The sequence below is a fragment of the Garra rufa genome, chromosome 12, assembly GCF_049309525.1.
Source record: "Garra rufa chromosome 12, GarRuf1.0, whole genome shotgun sequence".
NCBI lineage: Eukaryota > Metazoa > Chordata > Actinopteri > Cypriniformes > Cyprinidae > Garra > Garra rufa.
In genome coordinates, this window is record NC_133372.1 from 18,061,927 (window position 1) to 18,089,145 (window position 27,219).

Sequence of the window (27,219 nt, forward strand, 5' to 3'; positions counted from 1 at the left end):
GGTTCTCAGAGTGGTTGATGAAGTGTTTCTGTGTGGTTGGTAGGGTACTCTGGGTGGTTGCTAAGGTGTTGCTAGGCGGTTGCTAGGGTACCTGGGGTGGTTGCTAAGGTGTTGCTATGCGGTTGCTATGGTGCCTGGGGTGTTTGATAGGGTGTTGCTATGTGGTTGCTAAGGTACCCGGGGTGGTTGCTAGGGTGTTGCTATGCGGTTGCTAGGGTACCCGGGGTGGTTGCTAAGGTGTTGCTGTGTGGTTGCTAAGGTGTTGCTCTGCGGTTGCTAAGGTACACGGGGTGGTTGCTAAGGTGTTGCTATGCGGTTTCTAAGGTGTTGCTATGTGGTTGCTAAGGTACCCGGGGTGGTTGCTAGGTTGTTGCTATGTGGTTGCTAGGGTACCTGGGGTGGTTGCTAAGGTGTTGCTATGCGGTTGCTAGGGTACCTGGGGTGGTTGCTAAGGTGTTGCTATGCGGTTGCTATGGTGCCTGTGGTGGTTGCTAGGGTGTTGCTATGCGGTTGCTATGATGCCTGGGGTGGTTGCTAAGGTGTTGCTATGCGGTTGCTATGGTGCCTGTGGTGGTTGCTAGGGTGTTGCTATGTGGTTACTAGGTTACCCAGGGTGTTTACTAGCATGTTTCTAGCATGTTGCTAGCATGATTTTAGCATGACTAGCAAGTCGCTAGCACGATTTTAGCATGACTAGCAAGTCGCTAGCACGATTTTAGCATGATTAGCAAGTCGCTAGCATGATTTTAGCATGACTAGCAAGTCGCTAGCATGATTTTAACATGACTAGCAAGTCACTAGCATGATTTTAGCATGACTAGCAAGTCACTAGCATGATTTTAGCATGACTAGCAAGTCGCTAGCATGATTTTAGGATGATACTAGCATGACTAGCAAGTTACTAGCATGATCCTAGCATGACTAGCAAGTCACTAGCATGATTCTAGCATGACAAGCAAGTTACTAGCATGATTTTAACATGACTAGCAAGTCGCTAGCATGATTTTAGGATGATACTAGCATGACTAGCAAGTTACTAGCATGATCCTAGCATGACTAGCAAGTCACTAGCATGATTCTAGCATGACAAGCAAGTTACTAGCATGATTTTAGCATGACTAGCAAGTCACTAGCATGATTTTAGGATGATTCTAGCATGACTAGCAAGTTACTAGCATGATCCTAGCATGACTAGCAAGTCACTAGCATGATTTTAGCAAGACTAGCAAGTCACTAGCATGATTCTAGCATGACTAGCATGTCACTAGCATGATTCTAGCATGACTAGCAAGTCACTAGCATGATTCTAGCATGACTAGCATGTCACTAGCATGATTCTAGCATGACTAGCAAGTCACTAGCATGATTCTAGCATGACTAGCAAGTCGCAAGTAGAAAGAGATTAATAGATAGATTAATAGAAAGACAGATTAATAGATAGATTTATAGATAGACAGATTAATAGACAGATTTATAGATAGGTAGATTCATAGATAGACAGATTAATAGATAGATTTATAGATAGGTAGATTCATAGATAGACAGATTAATAGATAGATTTATAGATAGATTAATAGATAGACAGATTTATAGATGGATAGATTTATAGATAGATACATAGATAGATAGATATATAGATAGATAGATAGATAGATAGATAGATAGATAGATAGATAGATAGATAGATAGATAGATAGATAGATAGATAGATAGATAGATGAGTTTAAATGAGTTTGATTGGATTAGAAATAGTAGATAGAAGGGAAGCCTGATTGAGTCTCAAAGGATTCTGGCAGTTGAAATTTGAATTTTGACAGTTGGAGTTTGAACATTCCGTCAATGTAAATCAATGAGATTTTTTTCCCAGTTTTAATCGGGATTTTTAGGAAAACCGTAAGTCCGATCAGTTAGAAAAGATATAGCAACTCGAGTTAGACTAGTCTGAAGATCTGGGCTGAGTTTGGAGTTTGTAGAGTTAAAGCTCTAGGAGGAGATACAGTCAGAAATTTAGGATAGGAAGAAGAATAATAATAATAATAATAATAATAATAATAATAACTAGATAAAAAAGTTCGTCAAGACAAACTTTGAAGTTGGCTTGAGAAAGTCTGACCAGATAGTTTAAAATAGTTTTTAAAGTTTGTTAAAGTTTTAAAAGTTTGACTGTTTTCAGTCTGAAATAGTTTGAAGTTTTCAGCAGTTTTAAGCTTGAAGATAGATAGATAGATAGATAGATAGAAAAGTTTTAAGTTTGATGGTTTTCAGTCTGAAATAGTTTGAAGTTTAAAGTAATTTTAAAAGCTTCAAGTTAGATGCTAAGGTTCTCAGAGTGGTTGATGAAGTGTTTCTGTGTGGTTGGTAGGGTACTCTGGGTGGTTGCTAAGGTGTTGCTAGGCGGTTGCTAGGGTACCTGGGGTGGTTGCTAAGGTGTTGCTATGCGGTTGCTATGGTGTTGCTATGCGGTTGCTAAGGTACCCGGGGTGGTTGCTAGGGTGTTGCTATGTGGTTGCTAGGGTACCTGGGGTGGTTGCTAAGGTGTTGCTATGCGGTTGCTAGGGTACCTGGGGTGGTTGCTAGGGTGTTGCTATGCGGTTGCTAGGGTACCCGGGGTGGTTGCTAAGGTGTTGCTGTGTGGTTGCTAAGGTGTTGCTATGCGGTTGCTAAGGTACACGGGGTGGTTGCTAAGGTGTTGCTATGCGGTTGCTAAGGTGTTGCTATGTGGTTGCTAAGGTACCCGGGGTGGTTGCTAGGGTGTTGCTATGTGGTTGCTAGGGTACCTGGGGTGGTTGCTAAGGTGTTGCTATGCGGTTGCTAGGGTACCAAAGGTGGTTGCTAAGGTGTTGCTATGCGGTTGCTAAGGTACCCGGGGTGGTTGCTAGGGTGTTGCTATGCGGTTGCTAGGGTACCTGGGGTGGTTGCTAAGGTGTTGCTATGCGGTTGCTATGGTACCTGTGCTGGTTGCTAGGGTGTTGCTATGCGGTTGCTATGATGCCTGGGGTGGTTGCTAAGGTGTTGCTATGCGGTTGCTATGGTGCCTGTGGTGGTTGCTAGGGTGTTGCTATGTGGTTACTAGGGTACTCAGGGTGTTTACTAGCATGTTTCTAGCATGTGGTAGCATGATTTTAGCATGACTAGCAAGTCGCTAGCACGATTTTAGCATGACTAGCAAGTCGCTAGCACGATTTTAGCATGATTAGCAAGTCGCTAGCATGATTTTAGCATGACTAGCAAGTCGCTAGCATGATTTTAACATGACTAGCAAGTCACTAGCATGATTTTAGCATGACTAGCAAGTCACTAGCATGATTTTAGCATGACTAGCAAGTTGCTAGCATGATTTTAGGATGATACTAGCATGACTAGCAAGTTACTAGCATGATCCTAGCATGACTAGCAAGTCACTAGCATGATTCTAGCATGACAAGCAAGTTACTAGCATGATTTTAGCATGACTAGCAAGTCACTAGCATGATTTTAGGATGATTCTAGCATGACTAGCAAGTTACTAACATGATCCTAGCACGACTAGCAAGTTACTAGCATGATTCTAGCATGACTAGCAAGTCACTAGCATGATTTTAGCAAGACTAGCAAGTCACTAGCATGATTCTAGCATGACTAGCATGTCACTAGCATGATTCTAGCATGACTAGCAAGTCACTAGCATGATTCTAGCATGACTAGCATGTCACTAGCATGATTCTAGCATGACTAGCAAGTCACTAGCATGATTCTGATTCTAGCATGACTAGCAAGTCGCAAGTAGAAAGAGATTAATAGATAGATTAATAGATAGATAGATTTATAGATAGATTTATAGAAAGACAGATTAATAGATAGATAGATTAATAGATAGATTTATAGATAGACAGATTAATAGACAGATTTATAGATAGATTAATAGATAGATTTATAGATAGACAGATTAATAGACAGATTTATAGATAGGTAGATTCATAGATAGACAGATTAATAGATAGATTTATAGATAGATTAATAGATAGACAGATTTATAGATGGATAGATTTATAGATAGATTTATAGATAGATAGATAGATAGATAGATAGATAGATAGATAGATAGATAGATAGATAGATGAGTTTAAATGAGTTTGATTGGATTAGAAATAGTAGATAGAAGGGAAGCCTGATTGAGTCTCAAAGGATTCTGGCAGTTGAAATTTGAATTTTGACAGTTGGAGTTTGAACATTCCGTCAATGTAAGTCAATGAGATTTTTTTCCCAGTTTTAATCGGGATTTTTAGGAAAACCGTAAGTCCGATCAGTTAGAAAAGATATAGCAACTCGAGTTAGACCAGTCTGAAGATCTGGGCTGAGTTTGGAGTTTGTAGAGTTAAAGCTCTAGGAGGAGATACAGTCAGAAATTTAGGATAGGAAGAAGAATAATAATAACTAGATAAAAAAGTTCGTCAAGACAAACTTTGAAGTTGGCTTGAGAAAGTCTGACCAGATAGTTTAAAATAGTTTTTAAAGTTTGTAAAAGTTTTAAAAGTTTGACTGTTTTCAGTCTGAAATAGTTTGAAGTTTTCAGCAGTTTTAAGCTTGAAGATAGATAGATAGATAGATAGATAGATAGATAGATAGATAGATAGATAGATAGATAGATAGATAGAAAAGTTTTAAGTTTGATGGTTTTCAGTCTGAAATAGTTTGAAGTTTAAAGTAATTTTAAAAGCTTCAAGTTAGATGCTAAGGTTCTTAGAGTGGTTGCTTAGGTGTTGCAAGGGTGCTAAGGGTGGTTGCTAAGGTGTTGCTAGGGTACCTGGGGTGGTTGCTAAGGTGTTGCTATGCGGTTGCTAAGGTACCCATGGTGGTTGCTAAGGTGTTACTATGTGGTTGCTAAGGTACCCGAGGTGGTTGCTAAGGTGTTGCTATGTGGTTGCTATGGTACCCGGGGTGGTTGCTAAGGTGTTGCTATGAGGTTGCTATGGTGCCTGGGGTGGTTGCTAGGGTGTTGGTATGCGGTTGCTAAGGTACTCGGGGTGGTTGCTAAGGTGTTGCTATGCGGTTGCTATGGTGCCTGGGATTGTTGCTAGGGTGTTGCTATGCGGTTGCTAAGGTACTCAGGGTGGTTGCTACGGTGTTGCTATGCGGTTGCTATGGTGCCTGTGGTGGTTGCTAGGGTGTTGCTATGTGGTTACTAGGGTACCCAGGGTGTTTACTAGCATGTTTCTAGCATGTTGCTAGCATGATTTTAGCATGACTAGCATGTCGCTAGCACGATTTTAGCATGATTAGCAAGTCACTAGCACGATTTTAGCATGACTAGCAAGTCGCTAGCATGATTTTAGCATGAATAGCAAGTCGCTAGCATGATTTTAGCATGACTAGCAAGTCACTAGCATGATTCTAGCATGACTAGCAAGTGACTAGTATTATTCTAGCATGACTAGCAAGTCACTAGCATGATTCAAGCATGACTACTAGCATGACTAGCATGTCACTAGCATGATTTTAGCATTACTAGCAAGTCACTAGCACAATTCTAGCATGAATAGCAAAGACGCTAGCATGATTTTAGCATGATTAGCAAGTCGCTAGCATGATTTTAGCATGACTAGCAAGTCACTAGCATGATTACTAGCATGACTAGCAAGTCACTAGCATGATTTTAACATATATAGCAAGTCGCTAGCATGATTTTAGCATGACTAGCAAGTCGCTAGCATGATTTTAGGATGATACTAGCATGACTAGCAAGTTACTAGCATGATCCTAGCACGACTAGCAAGTCACTAGCATGATTCTAGCATGACTACTAGCATGACTAGCATGTCACTAGCATGATTTTAGCATGACTAGCAAGTCACTAGCACGATTCTAGCATGACTAGCATGTCACTAGCATGATTCTAGCATGACTAGCAAGTCACTAGCATGATTCTAGCATGACTAGCAAGTCACTAGCACGATTCTAGCATGACTAGCAAGTCACTAGCATGATTACTAGCATGACTAGCATGTCACTAGCATGATTTTAGCATTACTAGCATGTCACTAGCACGATTCTAGCATGACTAGCAAGTCACTAGCACGATTCTAGCATGACTAGCAAGTCACTAGCACGATTCTAGCATGACTAGCAAGTCACTAGCATGATTACTAGCATGACTAGCAAGTCACTAGCATGATTTTAACATATATAGCAAGTCGCTAGCATGATTTTAGCATGACTAGCAAGTCGCTAGCATGATTTTAGGATGATACTAGCATGACTAGCAAGTTACTAGCATGATCCTAGCACGACTAGCAAGTCACTAGCATGATTCTAGCATGACTACTAGCATGACTAGCATGTCACTAGCATGATTTTAGCATGACTAGCAAGTCACTAGCACGATTCTAGCATGACTAGCATGATTCTAGCATGACTAGCAAGTCACTAGCATGATTCTAGCATGACTAGCAAGTCACTAGCACGATTCTAGCATGACTAGCAAGTCACTAGCATGATTACTAGCATGACTAGCATGTCACTAGCATGATTTTAGCATTACTAGCATGTCACTAGCACGATTCTAGCATGACTAGCAAGTCACTAGCACGATTCTAGCATGACTAGCAAGTCACTAGCACGATTCTAGCATGACTAGCAAGTCACTAGCATGATTACTAGCATGACTAGCAAGTCACTAGCATGATTTGAACATATATAGCAAGTCGCTAGCATGATTTTAGCATGACTAGCAAGTCGCTAGCATGATTTTAGGATGATACTAGCATGACTAGCAAGTTACTAGCATGATCCTAGCACGACTAGCAAGTCACTAGCATGATTCGAGCATGACTAGCAAGTTACTAGCATGATTTTAGCATGACTAGCAAGTCGATAGCATGATTTTAGCATGACTAGCAAGTCGCTAGCATGATTTTAGCATGACTAGCAAGTTGCTAGCATGATTTGAGCATGATTAGCATACTGTTAGCATGACTTAGATAGAAAGATAGATGAGCTTGAATGAGTTTGAATGGATTAGAAATATAGTTCATAGAAGGGAAGCTTGATTGAGTCTCAAAGGATTCTGGGAGTTTAAATTTGAATTTTGACAGTTGGAGTTTGAAAAGTCTTGGCTCATTTGAACATTCCGTCAATGTAAGTCAATTAGATTTTATCCCAGTTTTAATCGGGATTTTTAGGAAAACCGTAAGTCTGATTAGTTAGAAAAGATATAGCAACTCGAGTCTGACCAGTCTGAAGATCTGGGCTGAGTTTGGAGTTTGAAGAGTTAAAGCTCTAGGAGGAGATACAGTCAGAAATTTAGGATAGGAAGAAGAATAATAATAATAATAATAAGTTTAAATAGAATATCAATAAGTTGGCTCTCTCAAGCCAACTTAATAAGTTTAAATAGAATATCAATAAGTTGGCTCTCTCAAGCCAACTTAATAATAATAAGTTTAAATAGAATATCAGTAAGTTGGCTCTCTCAAGCCAACTTAATAATAATAAGTTTAAATAGCATAACAATATGTTGGCTTCTCCAAGCCAACATAACTAGAAGCTAAAGTTCGATGACAAACTTTAAATGTTGGCTTGGAGAGCCAAATTGGGCAGCCTTCGGGCAAAAGGGCCAGCCCAGAACACTTAGAGCTCTGTAATTGAATTGTTGCTAGTAAAAATGGCAGTACGACTAGAAATGCTTAGTATATTTTAGGCTAAAACAGCTTGCCATAGAGGATCGTGTGTGGATTTTAGGTTAAAACGGCTTGCCATACTAGAATATGTGATGAGCGCCTGCTTCAAAGCCGCGTCGCGTTGCCGTGCGGTTGAGCCGAAAAGCAGAAATAAGCAAGCATTTAACCTTTGTAATATATTACTATACTATTATTGTGTTAAATCGCTGCAGTTTTTGTATTTAAATACCTTTAAAAGACGTGCAAATGATGTCTTTGATGATGCAGACGAAGAACTGAGCAGTGCAAACAGCTCATTTGCACTCAATGCAGCTCTTTAAAATATTCTTCTATATTTATTGTGTGCAATCGCTGGAATGTTTTTATTTGATTACCTTTAAAAGACGTGCAAATGAATTCTTTGTTGACAGACTGATAATGCAGCCTTACATCTCATGTTCGTTAAAAACCTTTGAAACAGGTCATTTGCATTCAATGCGGCTCTTTAAAATATTCTTCTATATTTATTGTGTGCAATCGCTGGAGTGTTTTTATTTAAATGCCTTTAAAAGACGTGCAAATGATGTATTTGTTGACAGACTGATAATGCAGCCATACATCTCATGTTCGTTAGTAAAACGTTTGAAATAGCTCATTTACACCCAATGTAGCTCTTTAAAATATTCTTCTATATTTATAGTGTACAATCGCTGGAGTGTTTTTATTTAAATGCTTTTAAAAGACGTTCAGTCATGTATAATTCTCAGTCGGGTAAGTTAGCTCCGAACCGTGAAGCTCGTCTGTGTAACACATTTGCTGAAGACAGTACTTCAACTTTGAAATAAAACAGATCACAAACTGATTTAGCTGTTGATGTGTTGTAATGGGTATTTAGAGTTAAATCGCTGTAATATTTTAATTTTAAAGGCGTTCTAATTCGTGCAAATTAGGTCGTTTGTGAGCAGATATACAGAGAGAGTACGTGCTGAAGCTGTACACGGTGAAGGAATGCTTAGAGTTTTGAATAAATTAGCTCAAATAGCTGAATTCAGGTCTTGATGTGTTCTAATGGGTATTTACAATTAAATCGCTGGAATATTTTAATTTTAAAGGCGTTATTTATTTGCATTTTCCATCGAAGTCAAAGTGGAAGTTGGTCAGAGCTCAGCGATCTCCTGTTGAGTAGAGAGGAATTACTCCTTTAGAGGGCGCTTTTTTTCTCAGCCCATTCAAATCTATGGGACATATTTCCATTCAGTGGAGAGTTCCATTCAGTGGAGAGGTATTGCTCCATTAGAGGGCGAAATTTTAGGAATTTTTAATGTAAAAAAATTAATAATAAATCAACTGTAAATCTGATCAGTCCAAATAGATATAGCAACACTTTCGGGACAAGGGCCCAGGTCTCTGCCAAGTTTGGGGCTTGTAGCCTTAAAGCTCTAGGAGGAGTAGCGTATAGAATTTTAGTCTCAGAAGAATTTTAATAATAATAATAATAAGTTTAAATAGCATAACAATATGTTGGCTTCTCCAAGCCAACATAACTAGAAGCTAAAGTTCGATGACAAACTTTAAATGTTGGCTTGGAGAGCCAAATTGGGCAGCCTTGGGGCAAAAGGGCCAGCCCAGAACACTTAGAGCTCTGTAATTGAATTGTTGCTAGTAAAAATGCTATTACGATAAGTAATGCTTAGTATATTTTAGGCTAAAACAGCTTGCCATAGTGGATTAATATGTGTATTTTAGGTTAAAACGGCTTGCCATACGAGATTCGTCCAGCGCTTGCTTCAAAGCCACGACGCGTTGCAGTGCGAAAAGCAGAAATAAGCAAGCATTTAACCTTTTTATTATATGACTGTACTATTATTGTGTTTAATCGCTGGAGTGTTTGTATTAAAATACCTTTAAAAGTCGTGCAAATGATGTCTTTGTTAACAGACACATAAATGCAGCCGTGCATCTCATGTTCGTTAGTGAAACGTTTGAAATAGCTCATTTACACTCAATGCAGCTCTTTAAAATATTCTTCTATATTTATTGTGTGCAATCGCTGGAATGTTTTTATTTGATTACCTTTAAAAGACGTGCAAATGAATTCTTTGTTGACAGAGGGATGCAGCCGTACATCTCATGTTCGTTAGTAAAACGTTTGAAATAGCTAATTTACACCCAATGTAGCTCTTTAAAATATCCTAATATATTTATTGTGTACAATCGCTGGAGTGTTTTTATTTAAATGCTTTTAAAAGACGTGCAGTCATGTATAATTCTCAGTCGGGTAAGTTAGCTCCGAGAAGCTCGTCTGTGTAATACATTTGCTGAAGACACTGCTTCAAGTTTGAAATAAAACAGATCACAAACTGATTTAGCTGTTGATGTGTTGTAATGGGTATTTAGAGTTAAATCGCTGTAATATTTTAATTTTAAAGGCGTTCTAATTCGAGCAAATTAGGTCGTTTGTGAGCAGATATACAGAGAGAGTACGTGCTGAAGCTGTACACGGTGAAGGAAATGCTTAGAGTTTTGAATAAATTAGCTCAAATAGCTGAATTCAGGTCTTGGTGTGTTCTAATGGGTATTTACAATTAAATCGCTGGAATATTTTAATTTTAAAGGCGTTATTTATTTGCATTTTCCACCTAAGTCAAAGTGAAAGTAGGTCAGAGCTCAGCGATCTCCTGTTGAGTAGAGAGGATTTACTCCTTTAGAGGGCGCCTTTTTCTCAGCCCATTCAGTTCTATGGGACATATTTCCATTCAGTGGAGAGGTATTGCTCCATTAGAGGGCGAAATTTTAGGAATTTTTAATATAAAAAAATTAATATTAAATCAACTGTAAGTCTGATCATTCCAAAAAGATATAGCAACACTTTCGTGACCAGGGCCCAGGGCTCCGCCGAGTTTGGGGCTTGTAGCCTTAAAGCTCTAGGAGGAGTAGCGTATAGAATTTTAGTCTCAGAAGAAGTTTAATAATAATAAGTTTAAATAGCATAACAGTATGTTGGCTCTCCAAGCCAACATAACTAGAAGCTAAAGTTTGATGACAAACTTTAAATGTTGGCTTGGAGAAGCAAACCGGGCAGCCTTCGGGCAAAAGGGCCAGCCAAGAACACTTAGAGCTCTCTGATTGAATTGTTGCTAGTAAAAATGCTATCACGAAAAGTAATACTTAGTATATTTTAGGCTAAGATAGCTTGCCATAGAGGATTTATTTGTATTTTAGGTTAAAACGGCTTGCCATACAACAAGTGTGCAGCGGGTGCTTGAAAGCGTTGCTGTGCGGTTGAGCCTAAAAGCAGAAATAAGCAAGCATTTAAGCTGTGTAATATATTACTCTACTATTATTGTGTTTAATCGCTGGAGTGTTTGTATTTAAATACATTTAAAAGACGTGCAAATGATGTCTTTGATGCAGACGAAGACTGAGCAGTGCATTCAATGTTAGTTAGTTAAGCCTGTGAAAAAAGTAATTTGCACTCAATGAAGGTCTTTAAAATATTCTTCTATATTTATTGTGTGGAATCGCTGGAGTGTTTGTATTAAAATACCTTTAAAAGACGTGCAAATGATGTCTTTGTTAACAGACACATAAATGCAGCTGTGCATCTCCTGTTAGTTATTTAAGCCTATGAAAAAAGTCATTTGCACCCAATGCAGGTCTTTAAAATATTCTTCTATATTTATTGTGTGCAATCGCTGGAGTGTTTGTATTTACATGCCTTTAAAAGAAGTGCAGTCATGTATAATTCTCAGTCGGACATCTCGGAGCTCATGTCTAACACACTACACATCGCTCTCTGTATGAAAAAAAAAAAGCTCACAAACAACTGCATTTATCTGTTGATATTTTCTAATGGGTGGACTGAATTAAATCGCTGCAATATTGTAATTTTAAAGGCGGTCAAATTCGTGCAAATTATGTCGTTCGTCTCCATGTATACTCGTTGAAGGCAATCTGTATGCGGTGAAGGAAATGCTAGGGTTTTGAATAAATTCGCTCAAACAGCTGAATTCAGGTCTTGATGTGTTCTAATGGGTATTTACAATTAAATGGCTGGAATATTGTAATTTTAAAGGCGTTATTTATATGCATTTTCCACCGAAGTCAAAGTGAAAGTAAGTCACAGCTCGGTAACATGTTCGTTAGTGAAACCTATTGAATAGCTCATTTGCAGCTAATGTAGTTCTTTAAAATATTCTTGTATATTTATTGTGTTGGATCGCTGGAGTGTTTTTATTTAAATGCTTTTAAAAGACGTGCAGTCATGTTCAATTCTCAGTCGGGTAAGTTAGCTCCGAGCCGTGAAAGCTCGTCTGTATAACACACATTTGCTGAAGACAGTGCTTTAACTTTGAAATAAAACAGATCACAAAAGGCTGATTTGTTGATGTGTTCTAATGGGTATTTACAAATAAATTGCTGAAATATATTAATTTTAAAGGCGTTCTAATTCGTGCAAATTATGTTGTTTATGAGCACATACAGTCTGTTCGTGCTGACGGCTTGTATACTCGCTGAAGGGTGCAAGCTTTTCTTTTACAAGAACTGCTCACAAACCACTGACTTTAGCTGTTGATGTGTTCTAATGGGTATTTAGAGTTAAATCGCTGTAATATTTAAATTTTAAAAAGCGGTATTTATTTGTATTTCCACCGATTTCAGAGTGACTGTAAGCAAGAGGTTTGAGTCCCGCCTCTTCAGTGGAGAGGTATTGCGCCTCTAGATGGCGCATTTTTTCTCAGCCCATTGAAATCCTATATAAATTTTTCATGTAAAAAAATTAATATTAAATAAACTGTAAGTCTGATCATTCCAAAAAGATATAGCAACACTTTCGTGACCAGGGCCCAGGGCTCCGCCGAGTTTGGGGCTTGTAGCCTTAAAGCTCTAGGAGGAGTAGCGTATAGAATTTTAGTCTCAGAAGAATTTTAATAATAATAATAATAATAAGTTTAAATAGCATAACAATATGTTGGCTTCTCCAAGCCAACATAACTAGAAGCTAAAGTTCGATGACAAACTTTAAATGTTGGCTTGGAGAAGCAAACCGGGCAGCCTTCGGGCAAAAGGGCCAGCCCAGAACACTTAGAGCTCTCTGATTGAATTGTTGCTAGTAAAAATGCTATTACGATAAGTAATGCTTAGTATATTTTAGGCTAAACAGCTTGCCATAGAGGATTTATGTGTATTTTAGGTTAAAACGGCTTGCCATACAACAAGTGTGCAGCGCGTGCTTGAAAGCGTTGCTGTGCGGTTGAGCCTAAAAGCAGAAATAAGCAAGCATTTAAGCTGTGTAATATATTACTCTACTATTATTGTGTTTAATCGCTGGAGTGTTTGTATACCTTTAAAAGACGTGCAAATGATGTCTTTGATGCAGATGAAGACTGAGCAGTGCATTCAATGTTAGTTAGTTAAGCCAGTGAAAAAAGTCATTTGCACTCAATGTAGGTCTTTAAAATATTCTTCTATATTTATTGTGTGCAATCGCTGGAGTGTTTGTATTTAAATGCCTTTAAAAGACGTGCAGTCATGTATAATTGTCAGTTGGACATCTCGGAGCTCATAACACACTGCTGAACACAGCGCTCTCTGTATGAAAAAAAAAATACTCACGAACAACTGCATTTAGCTGTTGATATTCTCTAATGGGTGGACTTAATTAAATCGCTGCAATATTGTAATTTTAAAGGCGGTCAAATTCGTGCAAATTATGTCGTTCGTCTCCATGTATCATAGTTGAAGGCAATCTGTACACGGTGAAGGAAATGCTTAGGGTTTTCAATAAATTCGTTCAAACAGCTGAATTCAGGTCTTGATGTGTTCTAATGGGTATTTATAATTAAATGGCTGGAATATTGTAATTTTAAAGACGTTATTTATATGCATTTTACACCGAAGTCAAAGTGAAAGTATAGGTTACAGCTCGGTAACATGTTCGTTAGTGAAACCTATTGAACAGCTCATTTGCAGCTAATATAGTTCTTTAAAATATTCTTGTATATTTATTGTGTTGGATCGCTGGAGTGTTTTTATTTAAATGCTTTTAAAAGACGCGCAGTCATGTATAATTCTCAGTCGGGTAAATTAGCTCCGAGCCGTAAAGCTCATCTGTATAACACATTTGCTGAAGACAGTGCTTTAACTTTGAAATAAAACAGATCACAAAATGTTGATTTGTTGATGTGTTCTAATGGGTATTTACAAATAAATCGCTGAAATATATAAATTTTAAAGGCACTCTAATTCGTGCAATTTATGTTGTTTATGAGCACATACAGAGAGAGTTCGTGCTGACGGCTTGTATACTCGCTGAAGGGTGCAAGCATTTCTTTTACAAGAACTGCTCACAAACCACTGAATTTAGCTGTTGATGTGTTCTAATGGGTATTTACAATTAAATCGCTGGAATATTTAATTTTAAAAGGCGGTATTTATTTGTATTTACACCGATTTCAGAGTGACTGTAAGCAAGAGGTTTGAGTCCCGCCTCTTCAGTCGAGAGGTATTGCGCCTCTAGATGGCGCATTTTTTCTCAGCCCATTGAAATCCTATAGAAATTTTTCATGTAAAAAAATTAATATTAAATCAACTGTAAGTCTGATCATTCCAAAAAGATATAGCAACACTTTCGTGACCAGGGCCCAGGGCTCCGCCGAGTTTGGGGCTTGTAGCCTTAAAGCTCTAGGAGGAGTAGCGTATAGAATTTTAGTCTCAGAAGAATTTTAATAATAATAATAATAAGTTTAAATAGCATAACAATATGTTGGCTTCTCCAAGCCAACATAATAATAAGTTTAAATAGCATAACAATATGTTGGCTTCTCCAAGCCAACATAATAATAATAATAAGTTTAAATAGCATAACAGTATGTTGGCTCTCCAAGCCAACATAATAATAATAAGTTTAAATAGCATAACAATATGTTGGCTTCTCCAAGCCAACATAATAAGTTTAAATAGCATAACAGTATGTTGGCTCTCCAAGCCAACATAATAATAAGTTTAAATAGCATAACAGTATGTTGGCTCTCCAAGCCAACATAATAATAAGTTTAAATAGCATAACAGTATGTTGGCTCTCCAAGCCAACATAATAATAAGTTTAAATAGGATAACAGTATATTGGCTCTCCAAGCCAACATAACTAGGGACAATCAAATTTCTAATTTTTCATCGTTCAAGATGGATCTTTACTTTTTTGTGATGGTAACATAATAAATAATGCCAAAATGCCATGAAAAGAGTATAGACTTGTGTTATTTCTTACCATGCATTAAAAAATGGTATAATGAAAATTGGGATGAGAAACAAAACAAGCATAGGGAATTTAAGGTTAATTTGATGGTTGTGCTACAGAATTAACTTTAGAACACCATGAGAAAACAAATATGAACACACACACGCCCACAGAGAGCTGCAGTCACACCTAAACAACACCTTGCATGACTAACAGCAACTGGGTGAACCAGAATTTCAGTGAAAGCAAGGCAGAGTGTGTTAAAAAAAAAGGGCATGAAGTTGCGCAGTTGGATCACAAACAGAAGAAACACAAGGAGCGCAGTCCCTGAGAATTGTAAGCCTGTAGACTAGAGAATGCAGTCTGGTTCAGATTGGACAGCATACCAGGCATTAGCATGCTGGGGTTAGGTGTGGCCTGGGTGGGGAAGATACCAATAACGATAACCATTTACTAATAACCACAGAAGAATTTTTTTTTAAAGACTCATACATAAGCATTAGCTGTACATAAGATGGAGAGAGAGCATCTCCGTGAGGGGAGCACACAACACTGCACATATTAATCGAAGTTAATATTTTTTTGTAGATTCAACTTTTGACTGCCCTTGTTTTGTTATGTGCACATCACAGATATACTTACACAAAACTAGTATCAGCTCCATGACTGCCATTCTTTGCCAGACCGGGTACCAGTCAGACAGGGCTGATCCAAATTCGATATTGTTTATACCATTAGGTTCACGCACTATATTCAAAACCTTCTGAAGACATACGATAACTTAATGTGATGTACATATTTACTTGCTATGGATGTCTGTTAGAACAAAACATGCAACACACGACAGACGTGCATTTGTGCGCCAGAGTGGCTCGCTCGTACTGTATGACGTGATTGACAGCTAGTTGTCTTGTTCCGTTCACATTTATGTTCAGACAACATGTAAAAGTAAATTTTGCATAATAGGTTTTTTTTTCTTATAAATAAGCCTTAAGAAACTGCTTTAAGAAAGTGGACAAATTATATATGATTTATAATAATAAATTAATTTAGTTTCTTTTTTCTTCTGTTTTTTTTCCTTGTGACTTTTGCATTAACATCACAAATTACAGATAACTAAGGCTATGTATTGTTTTTCCAAGAATGTGGTTTAGAGTACTGAAAACTTACAGGTGAGTTTGTTGTAGAATGTGGTTGTCACTAGTGTTGTCACGATACTGGAATTTCTAACTTCGATACGATACCTTGAAAAATATCGATATTCGATACTATTTTCGATACCACAGAGAAGAAAAACTACCACAATATTAAGGAGGATTTTTTTTTTTTTTAATTTAAAAATAAATATAGTGTAGAACATGACAATGAGGTATATGCATATGTACACTGCTACAGCCCTGTTCAGCTTCTTAGCTTCATTTGAGTTTGAGCTTCATACTTTATTTGCTGTTTAAATACAACTGGTAGTGTTGGTCCTAAACTTTTTTTTTCTTTTTAGACCACACTTTTAAAATTAACTTAACTATCTAACTAATCTTAGAACTTAAGTTAATGGTAAAAGATATTTGTTAACATTAGTTAACATGAATAAACAATGAAAAATACTTCCAAAATATTTATTAATCTTAGTTAATTTAAAGTTAGTAGCTAAAGTTAATTCAAACTAGGGCTGCAACACCTAATCGATAAAATCGATTATTATTAATAATGAAATTCGTCGACAACGATTCTCATTATCGATTAATCGGGTCCGCCCACAGTGCACGTACAACTTCAGATGATCACGTCAAATTACAGCACTGAATGACGCATTTCTATAGACAAAATGCATCTAAAAATAGTGGAGGAAACAGACTGAGATGCTGCAGGAGAGTTACATGATCCAATCTGCCCAAAACATGCGAATTCCTTATTTTAAACTTGAAGCTAATAGCGTAATGGCTTGCCCTGTGAGGCGCTTTGAGATCCGTTTGCGTCCTCAGAATGAAAACTTTCAGTTTACGGTCATATCCTTATCCAGGGTTTCTGCAGATATGAACAAGTGAAATTTAAGACTTTTTAAGACCTTTTTAATACCACCTTATATGAAATTTAAGACCTTAACCTGTAATGGAAATAGATATTATATTACATGCATATGTGATATTTAATGTGTTTAATGTAAAAAGTAAACAAAATTTCATGGCTGTCATAAATTAAATTTATTACTACGATATACAGTGAACTTTCCATATCAGCAGATACTATTCCACACAAAATATCCCCATAAAAGTACCACTAGAAATATCTGATTTAAAAAAAAAAATTCTGAAGCGATTTTTTTTTTTTTTACTTTTGAAATGTATGCGTACCTTTGAAATTTATTTATGAATTTATCAATAAATTCTAAATGGCTGTTAGCAGTGAGATTACATAATTTACACTGCAAAATTAAAAGTGAGATTAATGTTTTAAATACATTTATTGATTTATAAATATATATATTATAAATGTTATATAAATACTGCGATTCTGTCTGAAGACGCAGAAACTTCCACAGAGGGAGAAAAAAATCTACAGTTGTTAGCAACTGGCCTTAGCCAAGCCCTATATTCAGTTTTTCCAAGCCCAGTTTCGCTAAACTTGCACTTCCTCATAGCTAAAAAGTTAAATCCATTTGACTTCTGCGGTACAATCCGAGAGAGACTCGCGCCAATAACAGAAAGCTGATTGGCTATTGCATGCTGGTCTCATTTGTAGTTTAAATTCAGCAAATTATATTTGGAATAGTGAAATAAAGAACTACAACACCACGGAAACAACAGAAAGAGAATTTAAATGAGCATTAGAGGTAGCGTTACATGGACATCGGAAAAATAAGACCTGTGTAAAATTATTTAAGACCTAGAACAGCGAATTTAAGACTTTTTAAGGCCTAAAATTTTGATTTTTAAATTTTAGACTTTTTAAGACCCCGCGGAAACCCTGTTATCTGTAAATGTTACAAATTCACACGAGCATTTCCATTTATGCCTAAAAGTCCATTCTGGCAGTCTGTGTTAAGTTAAAATCTTTACTGAATGAGCGTCAGACTGGAACACAGAACACAGGCAGGGAGACAATTAATACTCAGCGCAAAAACATTCATGTCAGTCATTGAATGTTAAATTTAGATTTAAATACAACATGTAGTGCACATATTTATGAAAGGTAGGAACTGTATGGCTCTGTCGGTGGCAGATTTTTACCACCGTGGTGGTAATGGACCAACTATGCCGGTGGTGCGGTGTTTATATATTAAAAAAAATGAGGCTCAAACATTATTCTACAAACGTGCGTGTTTAGCAATTCCGTCGGTGAACAAGCAGCCTACCAAACGCTAAAATAAATCAATGAAATAATACATTTAAATAAGAAAGAAGCCTAAATAAGAGTTAAATGGGCTATTAAACAAACATTCGTTGCAAAAAACAACCTCAACAGCTGATCAGAATTACTGGCCCGAGTCCGACTGGAACCTGTCTTTCTTCCCCATTGCGCAGTTGCTGTTTTTAATAGCAAAGTAATTAGGGGCCAAGCACCGAAGGTGCGATGGCACCTATTAGCCGCATTTCCACTGTCGGGCCAAAAGCGGGCGTGCTAGTGCATGCCAGGGCCAGTCGCGTTTCCACTGTCACTTCCGGGGCCTGATCGTGCCTCGTCGGTGCTTCCTCAGGGCCAATGGCCCGGGTTTTTCGGCCCGACGAAAACCTTGGGCCAAAGCGGGCCAGCTGGGGCTTGAGGCGTGGTCAAAGTGAAAGGCGGAGATTATGCAAGGTTCAGATAAGCGTGCAGTCAGGTAAAAGTGTGTCTGCGGTAAGATGCGCATTTCGCATACATCGTGCAAAGAACTCAAAAACTTTAAATGGAGAATAGTCAGTACTGGTCTGTGGAAGATACCAGGGCTCTTCTAAGCATTTGGGCCGAGGACAATGTACAACGCCAGTTTGACGGCGTCTGCAGAAACGAAGACGTGATAAAATACATTGTTGCTGAACTCGCAAAGCTAAATATCCAGCGAACCACATTACAAGTTCGAGACAAGTGAAAACATTATTTAAATGCATGTCTGATGAGTATCTATTCTTATAAAAAATGCTATAAAAAATGCATACGTTGATTTACATCGTCCAAAAAAAAACAAAAACTCACCAACACACCTTGATAACATTTTAACATTCACTGTACCTGTACCTAAATAAAGGCATAAAAGATTATACTAGAAATACGACTGTGTAGTTATTTTTTGCAGATAGTGTGCAACATTTTGTTTGACGGTAATAATTACCAAGTTAGACGAAAGATTTGTGTGTAGGTCATAAAAAACAAAGCTTCTTTTCAAGTGATTTATTAATGTAATATATTACAAATATTGCTGCTGTATAAACAACTGTTGTAGAGCACTTCTTGCATCAGAACAGACATCACCAACATTACAAGGTGAGCGTTCAGCATCTTCATCATCGCCGTTTCTGCATTCGCTGTATCCGGCTTCCACGTCGCTGTATTGTTCATTTTCGCCTTGCAGCTAACAAAGCCTTCGGCATAAACGCCACCGAGCCTCCGTCTTCGCATCTTGGTTTCGCTGCCTCATCTTCCACCAAGAACACAAGAAAACAGCCGCTTCGGATTTTCCATTTTATTCGTTCGATGATCACACTACGGTGGCCTACCTGACATATTTTCAATCTTCCCGCTGAAAGGGGAGGGCTTTCGTGACGTTTGATCCAAAGAGGTGTGTAAAGGGCGGGCTTTAGGTTTGCGCAGCGAGGCTACTGGCTCGATAGTGGAAACGCAGCTTACTTTTGGCCTTGGTGCTTGCGACTCGAGGCCATTAGCCCCGCCCGGCACGCTCTTAGCACTGGCACGCACTGGCCCGATAGTGGAAAAGCAGCTATTGTATCCGTTAGGATTCTTATTAGGGGCCAAGCACCGAAGGTGCGGAGGCACCTATTGTTTTCGTTCCGTTTCTTCTTCTTCTTATTATTATTCCACCGCAAGTCTATGGCAGCCCATAGAACCGCTTGCGGGAAAGTTGTATAATTTGGCACACTAATAGAGGGCAGTCTCAACATTAACTGTAGCAAGTTTGGAGTCTCTAACTCAAACTCTCTAGCGCCACCACTTGTCCAAACTTTCACTTTCTTTTTGCTAATAACTTTTGAACCGTAATTCCAATTTTCTCTGAATCCTTGGGTCATGCCGAGTCGAATGAACACCAAATTTCAAAATCGTAAGGATTATTTTTTTTTCTATAATTAATTGTTTGTAAAACCTACTTTTTCGAACTCGTCCTAGACGGTTTGTCTGATTTTCACCAAAATTGGCTCATCTTCAGACCATGCAGGCAAAAAGTTATGGAATTTAAGTTGATTGGACAAACCGTTCTTGAATAACGCGCTAATTAATTCTACGTAAAGCGTTCAAAAATGGAAGTGAGGCCATATCTCCACAACGGATTGGTATATTGAGACCAAACTTGGTGTGTGTTATAACAAGCATGACCTGAGGCTACCTGCAGTGTTTCGTCACAGTGCCACCTAGTGGTCAGGAGATATGAAAGTTGGCTATTTTTGCTTATAACTTCTTAGTGATTTGGCCAAAAATCTCGTCCCGTTAGATTCGGAGGAGCATGCCGAGTCGAACCATGTCAGCCATTTTGGGTGTTGGCCATTTTGAATTTAGTTTTAAAATGCTGTATCTTGAGAACGGATTAGCGTATTGTTTCGACAATAATTACAAAAATGTTCGGCACCATGCCTTGAATGTACATAAAAATTTTGGGACCAGCGCCACCTTGTGGTCAAAAGTTATAACGAAATTTCGAAAAATGCTAATAACTTCTAAAAAAAATGGCTTATTGTAATAATACCAATTATGCCAAAATTGGCCTAACTTCCTGTTCGCCATTTGGATTAATGTAGAAAACCTACTTTTTCGAACTCCTCCTAGACCGTTAGTCGGATTTTCACCAAATTTGACTCGGATCATCTTCAGACCATGCTTACAAAAAGTTATGGATTTCATGTCGATATTTGAAACCGTTTTCATTTAACGCATCAACGAATTTGCTGGAAAGATGCCAAAGCGTATCGGAAGCTGTATCTCTGCAAAGCTTTGAGATATTTGCACCAAATTTGGTATGAGGCATTACCACCTCACACTGATTACACCACATTAATTTGGTAACAGCGCCACCTATTGGTCAAGAGTAATGAAGCATTCATTAACCATTAGTTTTAAAATGATCAAAAATGCTAATAACTGTAGATAGCATTAGCCTATTGTAATGAAACTGGTCTCAAAATATTCCTTGGGTCATGCTGACAACATAGATACCAATTATTCCACAGTTGGCCAAACTTCCTGTCCGCCATTTTTATTTATGTTGAAAACCTACTTTTTCGAACTAGTCCTAGACCGTTCATCCGATTTTCACCAAAATCGACTCAGATCATCTTCAGACTGTGCTGACAAAAATTTATGGATTTCATGTTGATAGATGAAACCGTTTTCGTACAGCGCCTCTACAAATTTTAGGCTTGATGTGAAAATGGCTCTAAGGCTTTATCTTTGGAAAACTTTGACATAATGACACCAAACTTTGTGTGTACGTTTGTCACCTCACACTAAACACACCACATCGATCTGATAACAGCGCCACCTGTTGGTCAAAGGTAATAAGCTATTAAATCATATCAGTAGGCGTTCTACATCATTTTTCTGTCGTTTTGACTAAAATCATCTTAAAATTGCTTTCTTTTACTTATTGTTGCAGTTGGTCTGCTATTCTTGCCATCCTTAGCTCCTCATTTTCCGCTTTGAGTGCTTGGCCCCGTAATTGCTGCTTGCAGCTATATTTACATTTATTTTCGTTTCTTTAGTTTATAAAGTTAATTTAGAAATATATTTGGAACACGTTTTATTTGTGAAATTCAAGTTTTTGTTTTTTAAAGTAACAACAAAGCGGCCAGCTGCAGACAGATCGATTTAGCCTTCTCAAATCATCACGATTTAAATTAAAATCCATAGATATAAAAAAAACTGAAAGCATATCACAATATTAGTTTAATCGTTTAACTTAGATAAATGTTTACAAATAGGCGCATATCCAATCGTTTGTGGGGAGAGTGAAAGCTTTGCAGGACATGGAGGTGCAAGCGCCATGTGAAACTTAATTTTTGCTCATAAATGTAAGAGTAATAAATTTACTTTAAATTATTACTTCACTACTGTAAAATGAAATAATTCAAATCGAAAACAAAACTCTTTTATTAGCTAAAGGCCTAATCCATAAAGATGCATTTAGGCTTTAAAAGCGCGTCCAGTGAGCAGATGTTAGGATCGTCAACTTCATCTTTGGACACTGACTCAGAAAATACTAGTTTATTAATAAATAATTTTAATATCTCCTTTTTCCCCACCACATTCATGGTAATTACTTTAGCTGGGGCTTTGCGGCCAGTTTAGCCTTACTGAGTGCATCTGAACGCGGAACTCTGCTGAAGGCACTTGCGCTCGCTGCTGCTGCAGGACACTAAACACCGCCACGGCAGAATAAATAACAGAAACACTGTATTTTATGCTTGTTAGTGTGTTTTTCTTCAGATATTTGTCTTTTCTCTTTATTACGACAGGTGAATTGTTGTAAATTGTTAAGCACTGTGTTTTCATAGCATTCAGAATGTGGAATAGTGTGATTTTGAAAAATAAATAAATGAATTTTGTGAAATTAGTGGTGTTAGCGCCTTTTGATAGCACTGCTCTGTAACAACTCTTACATATTGGCTTGCTTGTGTATTACGGCTTTCCATGTTCATTTGTTTCATATCCGAAATATTTCCAGATAGCACTCCTGCTGTGTTCTTTATCAAACACAGTTGGTCGCAGGGTGCCGCGCTCGTTTATCTGTTCGCTTCACTTGAATTAGAGGTCTGCGCGGGACTGCTTTTCTAGTCCCGCTCCCGCGAGGTTTTATTCCGCACCCACCCGCTCCCGCTATATATTCACGCTTTGTTCACCCGCTGCCCGCTTAGAATAATTTTCTTCCCGACCCGACCGTTCCCGCTAAATTTAATTCTCGTTTCCAGAATCTCACATTTAACTATTAGGAAACAATACAGAGTATATAAAACTTTTTTTTTTTTCGCAGTACATCCATTATATTTCCATGTTCCACTTTTAAGACGTAGCCTATTATAGCCCTGCATTCAGCCCGTCATAGATCAAATGCGGGCTAAAATTATATTTTAGACATTCAATGGTGATTAAATAAAAAAAAAACGCAGTGCTGGTGGAAACACCAGACCATGTTAGCATGACTACAATGAATATGATCAAGAGCGGCTCGAGCGCATCTTCAGCGCAGCCGGAAGGGTTCTGCGTTCAAGTGCACGCAATAGGCTAAATCTTGCCACAAAGCACCGGCAAAAGTAATTACCATGACTATGAAATAGTAAGGAGATATTTAAAATTATTTATTTATAAACTAGTGTTTTCTGAGTCAGCGATGAAGTTAAAGATCGTCCTCATCCATCTCCTCATTAGAGAGAAATGCATCTTTACGGATTAGCTACATAATAAAAGAGTTTTTGTTTTCGATTTGTTTTATTTCGTTAAGTACTAAATTAAAGCTTTCTACATATATATATATCATGTCTGACAAAAAATAACGGTTAAAAAGTTTCCACTGGAAAAAAAAAAAAAAAAAAAAAAAAATTATATAGCCTATATTAAGAAACAAAAAGCTTACGTTTAACAAACAAAAAACGTTTTTTTTTTTCTAAATTAACTTTATAAAAAAGAAACGAAATTATAACCACTTTGCCATTACATGCAAAACTGAACTATTTTAATTGCCAAAACAGTAGTATAAGTTTTTTGGCAAAGGGGGAAAAAAAAAGAAAAATTGAAAAATCAGTCAGCATAACCTTATGAAGATTTTGGCACTCCAATCATGGCTTTGCGCACTTGCCCACAGAAAAAACACCATCAGTACCCCCACTTCCCGCGCCTATGAAACCTTGCCAATAAAATGCATGACGCAGAAAACACTGCGAGTACACTGCGAGTGCATAACAGTTTTGAGCGCAGGCTGTAGCCTACAGGCTCGATAAGAATGAGTAAAGCGCAGATTTGCTGTTCAGAAAAGACGTCAGGAACGGGATATTGTTACCGCCCGCTCCCGTTGGAATTACACCAGAGTTACCGACCGCAACCGCTTTTATTTGGAAATTTATTCCCGCGCCGCAAGAAATGTGGTCGGGTCCCGCGGTTTCCGCGGGAGAGCCGCGGGAATGCAGACCTCTAACTTGAATGAGACGAGACAGATACTGCGGTCACGTGTGGTGTAGAAGTGAAAGTGACATCTCGGCTAGTATCGATACTTCGGGAAATTAGTATTGGTATCGTTCAGATATTTCAGTATCGATATATATCGAAATATCGATATTTTTGACAACACTAGTTGTCACACACGTAAATAACCATACTGTGTGTAAACGTAACTATATTAAGGACTCAAAAAGGACAACCGTATTCTGCAGCTGTGTAAACATAGCCTTAGTTATATGTAATTTGTGACGTTAATGAATGAACACCAAAAGATTTTATTTAAGAGAGCGTACTGTATAACGTACTGAAATGTCTCATGTAATCGCTCATTCACTGTTTCAAACTGCGGAAAACGTGTAAAGCTAGTAAACACTGCCAAATAATAATACCTTAGAACTCAGCCAAAACAATGTCAAAAGACGGCTGATTTAAACTTGCGAAAATGACATTTGATATCTTAAATAGTGTTAAAATGGTAACGCATTAAGTTAATACTCTTAGTAGTTCTGAGCATGCTTAAAGGGATAGTTCACCCAAAAATTAAAATTTTACATTTATCTGCTTATCTGGCATCCAAGATGTAGGTGACTTTGTTTTTTCATTAGAACACAAACAAATATTTTTAACTCCAACCCGTACAGTCTGTCAGCCATATAATGGCAGTGGATGGGCACCAAACCTTTAAAAGTAAAAAAAAAACATGCATAGACAAATCCAAATTACACCCTGTGGCTTGTGACGTTACACTGATGTCCTAAGACACGAAACAATCGTTTTTGGCGAGAAACTGAACAGTATTTATATAATTTTTACCTTTGATACACAGCCATGTTCAACTGTCCTGAGCACGAGCTCATCATCTGGCACGTTACATGTGTATGCGCTCTGGCGTAGTATACGCAAACGCCGGAAGCGATCTGTTGCATGTATACGTCACTCATTGTTTACACAGTGCACAGAGATTATGGGTATTGCGGCTATTCGAAATAGTAATTACTTGTGCTTATCCTGATTGTTCAAACCGATTTAAAACTAAAAGATTACATTTGCTTGCCCAAACTCATCCTGGACTTTTCACCGATTTCCCCTTACGGCGTTTGTGCATACTATGCCAGAGTGCATACACAGGTAATGTGCCGGATGATGAGCTCGTGCCTTACGCCGGTTTCACACCGCAAGCGTGAGCAGAGCGTGAGCTGCACGTCAGCGTAACTACAGTGTTACTGCAGCTGCAGACTCGCAAGAGTATTCACACTGGAAGCGTTTGTAGAGCGTGCATGCAGCTGCTCCAAAGCATTTAGTAATCAGCTTTTTTCTATGGAACTGATTACAGGTAAATATGAAATTGATAATGAAACTGCAGAAGCAGCTTCAACCCAATAATTATTGGTGGGATCATAAAGCATATAGGGGAGCGCGGGCCACAAACAAAGCTAATAATTTGAGAAAGTTTTATTTTATTGACCAAATATTTAAGTTTGTCGTGTATATTTTTTTCATTCGATCAGATAACATTTTAAGCTGTCATTTGGTGATGTTACAAAGTGCTCCTCACGTGTTACATTGTATCCCACCAGCTTGGCATGTTGTCACACTTCACTTCCCTTCTTTTGAGGTAAATAAAAAAAAAAAAATACGTACACACTGTAATTATGGAACAAAGCGACATATTTGTACTAGACAAACAACATTTACACAAACTGAGCAATGCAAAAAGTGTTACGTTGTGCTCCCCTAATCATAAAGCTGCACACGAATGAGGTAAAATATGGGTAGCGCTAGAGCCTCTATATATGTGTATTTTTTTTACATTTTTCATTTATTATTATTTTTATATTTTTTTATTGTATTTTACCTTTATTTATATAGTACTTTATACAATTCAAGACTCAATCAAAGCATCTTTTTCTCGATGCAAAATAAATAAATAAATAATAATCTGCCGTAAAACATTTAGTAAGTTTCTGGCTTTTTTTAATACACCATGCTTGCCTTGCAACCAAACTGAATAATTAAAACACATTTATATCTTCTGTAGCCTAGGCCTACATATTTTGTATTTTTTTTTTTTCTTTTGATTACGATTCTTGTTAAACTCACTAGACGATTATATGTGCATTCTAAGCTTGTTCCATGCATTTTATAAAACTTTTGTGTGAAATCATATTTATTTTGGCCATCAAAAGTGTACTGTCCCTTTATTTGAGCGTGAGCAGCACAGCAAAAATAGACTCACGACGCTCCTGCTTGACGCTCACGCGCTGCCCCTGCTGCCAGTGTGAATGCACTCATTTGTTAACATGGGCGCCGAAAAAAAATACGCGCTGCTTACGCTCTGCTCACGCTTGCGGTGTGAAACGGGCCTTAGGACGGTTGGACGTGGCTGTGTATCAGAGCTAAAAAATGATATAAATACTGTTCAGTTTCTCGCAAAAAATTATCAATTCGTGTCTTAGGACATCAATGTATCATCACGAGCAACAGGGTGTAATTTGGATATGTCTGTGCATATTTTTTTTTTTTTACTTTTAAAAGGTTTGGTACCCATCCATTGTCATTATATGGCTAACAGACATCACCGGTTTGAGTTAAAAATCTTTGTTTGTGTTCTACTGAAAACAACAAAGTCACCTACATCGTGGATGCCCTGGGGGTAAGAAGATAAACATCAAATTTTAATTTTTGGGTGAACTATCCCTTTAATTTCATGAAAATCACCACATTAATCAGAGCTGACAATCATTAGGCAAAAAAAAAAAAAACAGGCTTGGAGGAAGGGATCTGTTCTGCTAATTTTTGACTAAATTGATGTGAACAGTTTGGTGAACCTACAGTCACCAAACTCTACAGTGCATCTCTGAGCAGGTGGCAGTAATTTTGCATCAAATGTGGTACATATGGTATGGGAAATGTACATTTGCATTTATATATAAAATGTTTTGTTCTTATGCTTTCCTAACTAAGGAAGTTATAACATGCCATAATATTTACTGC

The 27,219-nt window shown here is 37.7% G+C and overlaps 1 protein-coding gene across 1 annotated transcript in view; it reads right to left on the minus strand.

Moving 5' to 3' along the window:
* srp68 (signal recognition particle 68) overlaps positions 1 to 27,219 on the minus strand; it is a 119,893-nt gene that overhangs the window by 50,077 nt on the left and 42,597 nt on the right. The window lies entirely within an intron of this gene.